The sequence below is a fragment of the Onychomys torridus genome, chromosome 1 (assembly GCF_903995425.1).
Source record: "Onychomys torridus chromosome 1, mOncTor1.1, whole genome shotgun sequence".
Lineage (NCBI taxonomy): Eukaryota > Metazoa > Chordata > Mammalia > Rodentia > Cricetidae > Onychomys > Onychomys torridus.
In genome coordinates this window covers 43,315,765-43,324,728 of record NC_050443.1, presented here as the reverse complement: position 1 = coordinate 43,324,728, position 8,964 = coordinate 43,315,765, and the positions used below count along the sequence as shown (strand labels likewise).

General features: G+C 40.1%; 1 non-coding gene across 1 annotated transcript; it reads left to right on the top strand.

Annotated features, from left to right (window-relative positions):
• The first annotated feature begins 6,260 nt into the window (after window positions 1–6,260).
• On the top strand, window positions 6,261–6,333 carry Trnak-cuu. Its single transcript has one exon. It is a non-coding gene; the product is annotated as a tRNA-Lys (tRNA).
• Window positions 6,334–8,964: the final 2,631 nt, after the last annotated feature.

The following is an 8,964-nucleotide window of genomic DNA, read 5'->3' as shown; positions in this document are numbered from 1 at the left end:
AAGTGCTGGGACAGCACAATTTACGTACCCCTCACATGGCCACATGGATAAGTAAGAACAGAACACTTTTCCTCTCATAGCAAATACAGTTATACAAAGAAAAAGTGCACATACAGATCTGTGGTGTAAAATGAAGAACCTAAGGAATACTGTCATCTGTGTTCTGGCAAATGGGCAAAGGCAACTGAATGGTAGCTGAAGACTCATTTCAAGATTTCTGAAGTTGCAGAAGCAGTGATGCAGATGAGATAATACACCTCTCCCCTTACATGAAACACAATTCAAAATGAATCACAAGAGCCGTAGAGATAGCTCAGCATTGAGGATACATGTTCTGCAAACCCAACAATCAGAGTTCGGTCTTTGGGAGCCAAATGGTGAAAGGTGAGAACTGACTTGTACAAGTTGTCCTCTGTCTTAGACATGTATGAAGTGATATAATTATGCTGTACATGTATGCATGCACCCAAATAAAGTTAAAAAATAACAATGTGCAAAGAAATTAAACTTATATAAAAGCATAAAAATCTTTATGTGGATTTGTGTTTTTGATGACATCTTAGAGTCAACAAAAATCTATAATACATGAAAAAAATAATGAACTGGAGTTTCTTAAAATGTAGTTTTTATATGAATTTCACTATAAAGAGATGGAAAAACAACAACAAAACAAAACAAAATATAAAACTACCTAGCCTTTCTGGCTGACGAATGCAGGAGTCTGTGAGCAAAGCAGATTTTTCTCAGCATAAAAGAACAATCCCTTTATTCCATTTAAGAAACTTTGTCTTCCTTATTTTCTACCTACTTTCCTTCCTTCCTTCCTTCCTTCCTTCCCTCCTTCCTTCCTTCCTTCCTTCCTTCCTTCCTTGTTATATTTTTAAGCAAAACCTATTCCATTCTCTGGTGGTTGTTGAGTAAAACAACAGCTCTTAATATTTTCTGATACTACAAATATCTTAGGTTTCATGGCTATCTACTAAGCATGCAGCTCTCCAATGGCTAGTATGTAAAACCACAACATTTGGGTTTTTCAGTGACAGTAAATATTAGCACCACAACTTCTATAAAGAAGTCATGAAGATTAAAAGTAGGACATTCTGCAAACTGTCTACAAAGGGCTTGAACAGAAACCTGAATCCATGAGCCATGCTTTTTTAATTTAATGATTTTACTGAAAGTTGAGAATTTTGCTCTCTGTTACCCCAGACCTAATTGTCATGGTTGCCCTTAGCACTGCAGTGGAACACCAGCTGCAGCTTCCCCTTCATCCTGCCCATGCCTCCTGTGGATGCTACAGACCATGTGCTTTGCCCTTCCCTTCCCTTCCCTTCCCTTCCTTTCCCTTCCCTTCCCTTCCCTTCCCACCTCATCACTTCAATGCTGTGACCCAGCTTCCAAATCAAGTGGACACCCCCTGCTCCATCCCAGTCCACACCTGCCAGAATACCAATTAGGCTGCCTGCAGACCTTCCCCATTCTCTCTGCTACATCAGACCCAGTCACGTCTAGCACTGCAACAGAACACCAGCTGAAGGCTCCAGATGAAAGGGTCCCTGCATATAGAAAAGCAAACCATGTGAAGAGATGAGAATGAAACCCTAGTAGAGACTGACTTTGTCAACACAGATCAGATTTCTGAGGAGTATAATACCAAGAGGTTTATTGTAGCCATATTTAAACACAGTAGAATTTAGAAAAGGGTCTTCAGAGAATAATAATTCCCATAATCATTCCAATTCCAAGTGCACAATAAAGGTTAAGGAGAAACTTTACAAAGTTTATGTGACCATAAGAGCAGACTGTTTAGCTAAAGGCACTAACAACTAGTGTGATCTCTGACCAATAGCATAGAGGTCAGCAGACCATAAAGTTCATGTGATATCTCCTCTAAGTAATGATCTAAGGAAGAAAGAGTCCGGGGTAGTCATTCTGGGCAGTTATGGTGAGGTCTGTCCTTACAGATAGCAAAAAGTTCATCAGGTTGTTAACAACCTCCAATCTCAACTTTCTGGATGGAATGCAGGCATTTGATTCTATCTCCTCCACTGAGGAGAAACCCTTCTGTGATTATCATTCCTAGTTCTGTTAATGGTTCTCTATGAGTACAAGACCCTAGTGCTCTCAAAAATTTCTGATATGTTTCAGACTTTAAGATACCACCAATGCCAGATTAGATTACTATACCAAAACAAACAAACGAATGAAAAGAAAAAAATGTTCAAACACCATAAATGGAGAAAATTAGATATTCTGTGATAAAGGTGAATTTAAAAAGAAATATGTATCTATAAATTCAGCCTTACAGAATATGCAAGAAGGGAAAATCCAAACCAAGGAGGATAAATAACCACATAAAAACACAAGAAATAAACAATCTCATATCAACAGAACCAAAAGAAGGAATACACACACAAGCAAGCTGGCATAGCCATTTTAGTATCTTAAAAAATGGACTTTAACCAAATTAATTGAAAGAGATGGGCAAAGTCACCACATATTAAACAAACAAAAAATCCACCAAGATTCTTAAGATCTATGCCTCAAACACAAGGGCACCCACTTTGTAAAAGAAACTACTACAGCTGAAATCACATCTTGACCCTCACACACTGAGCATTGGAGATTTCAATACCCTGCCCTCACCACTGAACAGGTCATCCAGACCAAAAATAAACAGAAATGCTAGAGCTAACTGACATCATAAAATAAATGATTTTATGGAACAATCCATCATAACACAAAAGAATATATCTTCTCAGCACCTCACAAAATTTACTCCAAGATTGACCATATACTCAGAGACAAAACAAGTCTGAAGAGATACAAGAAAATTGAAATAACTCTGTGCATCCATTCGGTCAGAAGACCATAGATTAAAGTTAGATATGAACAACAACAGAAAACTTACAAATTCACAAAACTGAACAAGTCTCCACTGAATGAGAAATGGGTCAAAACAGAAAGTTAAAAAGAAATAAAATACTTCCTACAATTCAAAGAAAATGGATACACAACATACTCAAACTTACAACACACAATGAAAACAGTGCTAAGAGAAAGTTCATAACACTAAATGTCCACATTAAAAAATTGGAGAGATCTCATACTAGTAACTTAACAGCACATCTGAAAGCTATAGAATGAAAGGAAGGAAGGACACCCAAGAAGAATAGATGGCAACAAATTTTCAAGTTGAAGAGAATTATTCAACAGTTAAAAACAACGGCATCATGAAATTTGCAGGCAATAAATGGATGAAACTAAAAGAAATCATTCTGAGTGATATAATCCAGACCCAGAAAGACAAATATAGCATGTATTCTCTTTTAAGTGGACATTAGCTCTTAAGTGAATGATAATCAAGCTACAGTCCAGAGACCCAGAGATATAAAGAGGAGGGCTATATGGAGGAAGCAAATAAATTTGGGGGGTGTACTGTGGATGGGTGGGGATGGGAGTCAGAGGGATCAGGTGGATGGGATGGAAGGAGAGAATGAGGGGAAGGACAGATGGAATTGGGAGGTATTTGGGGAGCAGTGTGGAAAACCAATTCAGTAAAAACTTCCTGTAATCCATGAGAGTGACCCTAGTGAGAACTCCTAGTAATGCAGAATATTGAGTTTTAATTTGCCATCTTTGTAGCCAGACAATGCTTCCAGGAGTGGAAATGGGTTACATTTGGTTGAGTTGTTGGCCAAGGAGGTTCTGTGGAGATCCCTAAACAATGCAGGCTGATGCTAGAACAGAATGTTGCTCTCTGAAAACTGACAGCAGAGCCCTGCTGCCAAGGAAACATCTACACAGCTAATCAAATGTGGGGAGTTCGAGCTGGTGCAGACTTGGAGTCTGCATCCCTCTGTTCTGGTTTCTTTCAGGTGAAAATGTAGTCTGCAGGCCACAAAAGAGAAGTCTGGACACTAACCCAGCCACAAAAGCCTCCACATGCTGTCCTGCTAGCAATATATGCTGGAGCAATGGTAGTGCAGAATTTGTGGGGGTGGCCAACCAATGCTTGATTTGACAGTTAAACTTTAACGTGAGGCCTGTGCCACAGAAGGAAGCCCACATGCCCTACATTGCCTGGATGGTCAGGAACTGGAAACTGGATAGAGGCATATGGTAGACCCAAATAAGACTGGGAAAAATAAAAACAAAACAAAAACAATGAAGTGATTCCCATACTCATAGATAAACACCTTTTCCAGTCCTCATCAGAGAGATTTCTTTGGGTGCAGATGCCAGCGGGTGCAGAAACCCACAGCCAGAAATTAAGTAGCAAGAAAGGCTAAAGAGGAGGTCTCTACTGAGTCCCTCTTTTCAGAAATTAGGGATCCCCACAGAAGAGGAGGAGGAATGATTTTAGGAGTCTGGAGGATGGGAGACATGAGGAGAAAATGGCCCACTGAATCAACTAAGCAGGGCTCATATGGTCTCATAGAGACTGAAGCAAAAGTACGGGGCCTATATGGGTGTGCATTAGGTCCTCTGCATATGTGTTAGAGATTTTGGATTGGTGTTTCTATGCTATTCCTAACAGTGGAAGCAGGTGTATCTCTGATTCTTTTGCCTACTCTTAGGACACTTCACCTATTGGCTTGCCTTGCCTGGGCTCCATATGAGGGCTTTTCCTTGTATTATTATATCTTGTTTAGTCCTGTTTGGCTATCATCTCTTAGAGGTCTGCTCTTTTCTGAAGGGGAAACAGAGGGAGAGTGGATCTGGGGGGTTACTAGGGGGAGTGGAAGGATGGGAAACTGTGGTTGGTGTATATTGTATGAGAGAAGAATCTATTTTCAATTTAAAACAGAAGAAAGTTGAGAATTTTTTTTATCTGAATAGGTATGCTTGGAATTCAGAATTATCTCCACACAAATAATGAAATATATAGGATACCTAGTTTTATAATTTACATTTCCTATAAGCCTTGTACAATATATCAGAAGTAATTTTATCGACTCTTTGGTAATTTCGAATTATAAATAAAATGAATATGACAGAAACTGCTCAGTGTGGTGATCTTCATTGACACAGAATTTCTCAGTTCTTTGGTGCTCTAAATTATCCATATCAACTAAAACTAAGCATCCCTTATTGTTTCTGGGTAGGCTTTTGTTAAGAGTCTGTGAAATTGAGAAATAGCAGGGAAGCAGGTTGAGAAGCAGCACAAAGGTTCGTCATTCTTCTTGGATGTCTTCAGAACAAAACACCAAACAGATCATTCATGCAGGTCTGCTGTTCAACAAGCACTAGTTTTATATATCTCTCTTTCTGGTTTGTATTCACTTCCTCCACTAGTTACCTGACACATTTGTGTCACAAGTGTTAGTTTTACACTTGAACATGTTTGGTCAGCAAAGGAGTATTAACAGTGATAGTAGAAACGGTTCCATGCACAGTAGACCATGGCAATAATCTTAGTGGAAGGTTACTAAGGGGTGGAAATGAGAGAAGTCCCATGAGTGTCAGGCAGCCCTAGCCTGAGGCACATAGTAAGACCTTGTGTCAAAAAGAAAATAAAAGCAAATGATGACTACTTGACAAGGGTGCAGTAGGCATTCAATTGATTTCATGTATAAAACTGGCATGATTTGAACAATACTGGAAAGGGCAGGCCTCCCATGGATATATGGTATATCAACCATGGAATATCAAGTTCAAATACTGTTAGGAAACCCACAAGAAGTGTAGTCTGTAATTTATAATGCAGAGGGTTTATGGCAGCCCATGCAGGCTCCCTAGCTGTTAGCTCAGTCTCTGTGAGACCATATAAACTGAGGTGAGTGGATTCTATGGGATTTCTTGTGATGTCCTTCATCTCTTTGGCTCATACAACCTTTCCTCCTCAACTCTTCTGCAGGATTCCTAGAGCTCTCTCTAATGTTTGCTTGTGGGTCTCTGTATCTGTTTTCATCAGTTGCTAGATGAAGCCTCTATGATGACAGTTGATATAGCAACAATCTATGAATATAGCAGAATATCATTAGGAATCATATCATTGACGTTTTTTCTTTTTTTGTCAGTCATGTTTTGTTCTATTCTAGGTCTCTGAACTATCCAACCTCTGGGTCCAAGACCTCCACATAGTGTCAGGGGTGAGCTCCCTCTCATAGTATGGGACTCAAGCTGGACTAGTCGTTGGCTGGGCACTCTCACAGTTTCTGTGTAATATTTACCCCAGCATATTCTGTAGACAGGAAAAATTGTAGGTCAAACGTTTTGTGGCTGGATTGGTGTCCCAGTTCCTCCACTGGAACCATGCCTGGCTAGCTCAGTCGGTAGAGCATGAGACTCTTAATCTCAGGGTCATGGGTTCGTGCCCCATGTTGGGCACCAGATATTGGTGAAAATATTAAGGCCACTCCACATAGTTAAAAGGGAGGTTTATTTTGTGGGGTAACTTACAAATGAAGGAATAGGTTGCAGGGTCTGGGAAAGGTATGGCGCAGTCCGGTGGTGTTCTCTGGAGAACTCTGCTTGGTCTACCTCCAGCGTCCAGGTCCTGGAACTAAGAGAAGCCTCTCCTCTCCATCCTGCATCTTCAGCCTCCTCCCTCAGCCACGCCTTGTGGGCGTGACCATTACGAGGCCTCAATGGGGATTGGAATTTCCAGGCCAAGGCTGGGATGGCTACCCACTACACCTGGTTACAATAGATAACCAGTTCAGGTTGCATATCTGCCATTGCTAGGAGTCTAAGCTAGGGTCACCCTCATAGATATTTAGGCGTTTCCATTGAACTAGGTTTCTGGCTATTTTGGAGATGCCTCATTATTCTGGTTTGTTCTCCCTGTACTCATTCCCTCCAACCTCCCTCAACATGATCCCTCCTATTACCATCCCCACCCAACCCGATATGGAATTTCAGGCACACAAATAGAAGTATTAGGGTCAAGAAGAAAATGAATAGCATTTGATTGAAATTTGGGTCCTTGAATGGGGTACTGTATGTCAATTTAAACCACAGAAATTTCTTTATATGATTCCCATATTTCTTACTTCCAGCAAATATTTTAGGTGGCTATTATAAAGAATCAGAGACAGGTGAGCAACTGTAAGTTTACTGCTCTGAAATGTAAGAGGTTACACTGATACATGTAGCCACTAGAGGGCACACATGTCCTTGATGGGTTAGCAAAGGATTTAAAAGCTTCATATGAAAACAAGGCTCACATTAATCAGGCTGTGGGAATTATATATGAGGAAATTTGTGAGATATTGGGCCTGAAACATGTCTCATATTGTAAAAGGATTGAAATCATTCTGAATATATTCTTATTCCAGTCTAAAATTGAGACTGGAAACTAACAAAATGTGAAAGAAAAATAAATTCCATATAGGATCCTAATGATGTATTTCCAAACTACATACAAGTATAAGAAAAATCACAAATCATAAACATTATTTGATTAACAATTAAGTTTTATGCATCTAAATTTCTGATTAAAAGCAGCTGTTTAGAGGGAATGAAAGATGCAGAGATACACCCTGTGCACTTCAGATATATGGTGCATTTGAGATGGGAAATTCTGACTCATTTTGAAGACAGCATTTCATTGCATAGTCTATAGTGTTCTGAGACTCATGGTTAGAGTCCAATCTATGATGATCCTCCTAACCCATTGCTCTGAGTGCTTTATAAGGATTGTGGCCAAAAGCCACATTGCCTGGTGTCTGATTATTACTGATACAGGCTTCCAGTTCAGGTAATCACAAAAAAAAAATGACAGGAAAGTTTGCCAGAAAAAAACTTCAGGGTGAAAATTACAATAAATCAGAACTGAAAGTAACAGAAGAAAACATAACAAGGAGAATGGGTACAAAGTGATTGCTTAGTGCAGTTAGGAAAATTATATAGCCTTGGTGAGATTCACTGGAAAAAAAGTGAACAATCCTTTCAAATCAAGAATGAAAAATGAAGAGCTGAAGAGATGGCTTAGTGATTAAGATGGCTCAATTGATTGGGTTTTAAATCCAACCAGAAAGTGACTGTTTACAGCCATAATACTTGCACTACTATTGTCCCAAAGTATCTTGTAGTCAGATCACTGTTATGGTCGAAAGGTTTGAAGCTGAAAAACACCAATGATTACCCTATGCTTCCAGTTGTGTGATGAATTCCTTCCAGATGCAATTAAGCAGGCTCTGGGAAGAACCATGTTGCCAGGGTACAGACTGACTAGGGCAAAGGCAGAGGTTGGAAGAGCTGCATAGGAGAGGAAAAATGTAGACAGCTTGACAGATAGCTCCAGACACTGGAGACCTAATGTGGTGCTTATAGAAAAAGCAGCTGGTCCCATGACTTGCTTTCCAAGGAGCAGGACTGCTGAGCCCACCCCCACATATTCAACATGTTCATTGTCGGGATTTACTGACAGTCAGCTGGGTAGCTTGGTAGAGGCATGCAGATTGAAGAGACAATGAAGAAGACAGAAAAGAGTCGAGAGGTCTGCTGACCAATGCCGGGCAGCCCCGAGTTTATTTCACAGCCAGCTTACATACAGTTTTGAAGGACAGAGGTAGAACAATGCACAGTGCAGGTGTTCAACCACTTATCTGTCCTGCCTTGTGTCAAGGAGCAGGCAGTTTAACTTTCTATCTCATTGTACCTCTAGCTGGTATCAGCAGCCTGCATCTAGATAGATAGTATGTTCCTTCTTGTGGACTAATCAGGACTTTCTCACAGCCCTTGAAAGAGACTCTGTGGGCTAATCAGAGCTTTCTTACAGCCTTGGAGCAAAGAAGCTTGAACTCCATTGACTCAGAATAGACCAGATTCAAACTGAGAAACTTAAGTCAGTTGTGGTCTCCCACAGTCCACAGTTAAAAAGAACACAATTTATTAAGCCTGGACAAGGTGTCCTGATAGGAGTAAAGATAATCAAAATCAGGCAGCAGGTTCAAAGAGAGCCTTTGTTCCCACTGTTATGGGTCCCCCAAGAAGACCATGCTGTAATATATATGC